The sequence below is a fragment of the Camelina sativa genome, chromosome 11 (assembly GCF_000633955.1).
Source record: "Camelina sativa cultivar DH55 chromosome 11, Cs, whole genome shotgun sequence".
Lineage (NCBI taxonomy): Eukaryota > Viridiplantae > Streptophyta > Magnoliopsida > Brassicales > Brassicaceae > Camelina > Camelina sativa.
The window spans coordinates 3,552,105-3,556,599 of NC_025695.1; the positions used below are offsets into that span (position 1 = coordinate 3,552,105).

Genomic DNA, 4,495 nt, shown 5'->3' on the forward strand with positions numbered 1-4,495 from the left:
ATTAGGTGGTCTTGTATTTGCAAAAAGGGTGGTCGTATAATGTCAATTATTATATAGAGTAGCGAATAAAGACATTCTCTTCACCTACCAATCGTCAGCCGAATCAAAATTTCATTAAGATACATCAAATAATTGCCTCTTATTGCTATGCTAAGCAGAGAGATTAGTTTGTATCTCTTGCAAATTTTCTTTCAATCTTAGGTGTTTAAACAATAATTTAGATGTTAGTGTTTTTTTTTAAGGGCCACTTTTATATAAAACGGTAGCACGATCATTCGGAAAAAAAATCACAATTTCTCTAAGAACTCGTCAACTACTTGGTTCAAGAGACTCCGGTTATATTGACATTTTGCGCCGGTACTATAAACATTTGGAGCTATTTATTTACTCTCCAGTCTCCAGTATCATCCATAACGCTGCAGCCAATCAGCCATATTCATCAGTTAACCGATGATTCGATATTGGTTTGCGTTTATCCTTTTCTAATATATGCGTGTGGTTTGCGTCTACGTCTATATATTTTTTCTTGGACAAAAAATCTACGTCTATATTTAAAGTGTCTGTTGCACACACAAATATATATTTAAAGTGTCTATAACACATATTAATATAATAGTTATTTTGTTTAAGCACTTATTGATTTAGTATGAACAATGATGCTGAGGAATATCCGACACACGTTGCACCTTGATCTCTAATTATGTTTGGTAGGATTCTTTTAATTAAATTACCTTATTATCGCAAATTTATACTAAATATTTTAATCCAAACATGGAGATTTCACTAATGACCCCATAATATACTAACTTCTGTTAAATATATAGTGTTGTTTTGCATCTGTGGTAATAGGAACGGAGCTAATTAAAAGCGTTAAAACATTTTGATTTTACGATATGATATATGCACCAAGTTTTTCATGGCTTAATTTCTGTATTTAACTATAAGAATGATTGTTGGCAACAAAAAAAAACTAGCTATAAGAATGAGTTGATGACTATTTTTTTACCATTCCACTTTATATACGTTGGCAAATAAGGTAGTAAAAAGATCAGTTTTCATAAAGCAATAATCTATATTATTATTTTTGAAATACATTTTGTATTATGTCCTTGAAGTTTTGGTTATTTAATTTATTTTATTTACAACATTAATCTCTAAAACAATTTCATAAATAACATTGGAGAGAAATTAAAATACTAAACTTTCTTAAATTGACCGACATTTGTTACATTTATTGCCATAGAATCTTAACAACATCTATACATTCCGATTTTTCCAAAAACAACTCTATCCATTAAAGTTTAACCCATTAAATCTCCAAAACTATTTTTATGGATGCTAGAATCTCTCAAATTTAAATGACATACACCATATTTTCCATAACAAAAGTTTACAATCTCCATAATTATATTAACATTAATAAATTTCCTAAACCGAAAATCCAATTTTAGAATGATTTAAAAACCAATATTCACAAATATTTAACTTTAGCAAGAAGACATACATTTAATTCAGTATATATTTTACTTAGAAACTGAATATTGTTTGGTAATAATATAAACAACTAAAAACGGAATACAATTAAATTTCGCTTTCATTGGTCTCGATAAAAGACTCCTTTCTCATCAAGCATATTTAGATATATAAATATCAACTTCAAAAACTATACAAAACATCTACAACCAAAACCTACAACCTCATATCTAAAAGAGAAATGGCTGCAATATTTGGTTTTTTGAGAGATGTCCGCACTTACAAGACGGCGTGGAGGGTGCAAGTGAAAGTCCTTCACTTGTGGCGTCAATACACAAGCAGCACTGCGGAAACCTGGAGCTGATCTTGGCACTGTAAGAATCACACAAAAACATAATTTCTATTATTCTCTTTTATTATTCATATGAATCTTATTATGTTGCTTTAATCATTTCAGAGAATGAAAATCCACATATCAGTAAAAAAAGACATGGTTACACGGTATGTTTGATTATTTTGATTATTTTTTTACGCAAAAACTTATTTTGATTATTATTTTTTCGCAAAAACTTATTTTGATTTTGGTGAGACGGGCTGGCATTAATCCCATATAGGGAGTTAAGTGAAATTGTTTTTTTAAACACTTTTAGATGTGTACCAGAAGATAAATGTATTACTAANTAGTTTGACACCGGCAATGATTAACGTTTCTTAAGACTCAAGAGGTTGACGTTGTAAGCAGTGGCGTACCCAGGAATTTTTTTCACCCAGGTCAAAACATAGTAAAAAAATTCTTTCATATTAAAAAAAATACAACATCCAAGAAAAACATCCTACAATAGCATTCTACGATTCTTCATGTTCTGAAATCTTTTTATCACAATCTCATTTGTAATAATACTGAACACATCTTTCTCGATAAAACAAACTAAATAATCATTTAAAAATTCTCCAATCCGATTACGTCGATGCGTCTTTATGAATTTCATGGCTGAAAAACATCTCTCAACAGTTGCAGTAGCAACCGGCAAAATCAAAACCAAATTCAAAAGCCTGTAAACCAAAGGATATGACATATGTTTTCGTGTTTCCACCAACAATCGAGCAAGGTCCCCTAGATTCTTCAAATTAGAAAATTTGTCATCATTTCGTACATTATCAATGTAGATAGATAATTATTTCTCAAGAGATATGAACTCCCCCGAACTAAAGTCATCTGGATAGAACTTAGATAACCTCAATAACTTTGAGTGATCAAACTCAGAAAATGCATCAATGGGAGATAGAGAAGCAACACAAATAAGCAATTCAGTGTTCACCTCATTAAAGCGGTCGTTAAATTCTTGAAGTTGCATATCCAAGACAACATATAAGAAATTGACCTTGTAGTGATCCATATTTGATACTCCTGTTTTTTTTTCTTCGTCTCTTTGGGTCAACAAAATCTGCCTCCATCTCAACCGTTTCAAGCTCATGTTTCTCACAAAATGAAGAAACTTTCATCATGAGAGAATTCCACCTATCATCCCTAAACAATTGAGTTGTCTCTTAGTTGATCCTACCAATGACATAGCATTTAAAATATCTTGATCTTGTCTTTGTAGCGCCATTGACAAATTCTCTGTGAGTCCTAAAAGGTGTATCATCATTTGCAAATAAAACACAAAATCAAAGCTATGCAAATAGTTAAGGAGACCATTTGCTTGACGTCTTTTCAAGTCATCTACACCTTCATTCTCAATGTACTCGAGCACCTCGATGATAGAAGAAAATAACTCAATCAATCGCACTAGAGTTCTGTAGTGAGAATTCCAACGGGTATTTCCTGGTCTTTGAAGAGAGATCTCTTGATTCAACCCTGTTCCAGTACTTCTTTCACCATTATTAATTTCTTCTTGAATCTTTTTTCTATGACTCTCTCGGATCAGATCTTTTCTTTTGCATGAAGCTCCTACCACATTCAACAACAGAGAAATCATATCAAAAAAGTCTCCAACATTAAAATGTTTTTTTGCAACTGCTATAACAACTAACTGAAGTTGATGAGCAAAACAGTGGACATAATATGCTGATGTGCTTTCCCTCATAATTAATGCTCTTAATCCATTGAATTCGCCTTTCATATTACTTGCTCCATCATAGCCTTGCCCTCTCAACTTTTTAATACTCAATCCATATTTAGCAAACAAATCATCAATAGCAGATTTCAAAGATGTTGCAGATGTCTCACTCACATGTGTAATACTCAAGAATCTCTCTTTGACTATCCCACTTTTATCAACAAATCTAAACACTACTGCCATTTGTTCTTTATCAGAAACGTCAGCAGATTCATCCACCAACAAAGCAAAAACATCATGATCAATCTCCTCAATAATAGATTTGACTACTTCCTCTGCAAAACAATGAACAATATCTTTCTGAATATTAGGACATTTCATTTGATTATTTCCAGGAGCATTATTTAAAATAACCTTCCTTACAACTTCATTCTGATCAGCAGTGTACTTCAAAAGTTCCACAAAGTTTCCTCGATGAGCAGATTTTTCAGACTCATCATGACCACGGAAAGGTAAACCTTGTCGCAATAAATATCTGGAAGCATCAACTGAAGCATTCAACCGAATACGATACTCATTTCTTGTAATATCGTCCTGTTTATGCAAAACATGCTCAATTGACTGACCTTGTTTCATCAAATTTTCACACTTCATAACTGCGTTGTTATGAAAACTATCAACATCTCCCACATGATCTGAAAAACTTTTGAAATTATTCCACCTACAGAATCCATCTGTGATAAATGCATCACTTCTCACAGCTTTCCCAACACTATCTCTGAACAAGTAACAACACAGGCAAACAGCTTTTTCTTCTTTCACACTATACTCTAACCAGTTTTGGTATCGATCAAACCAAGCTGGATTAAAACGTCTCGGTGTCTTTTCTATCAGAATTTGTTTAAAAGTATGCCCACGAGGTTGACAAGATCCTCTAATCAAGTATCTCTGAATTACCTCAT

General features: G+C 32.3%; 1 pseudogene; it reads right to left on the minus strand.

Annotated features, from left to right (window-relative positions):
• LOC104727584 lies at positions 1,595 to 4,495 on the minus strand (annotated as a pseudogene).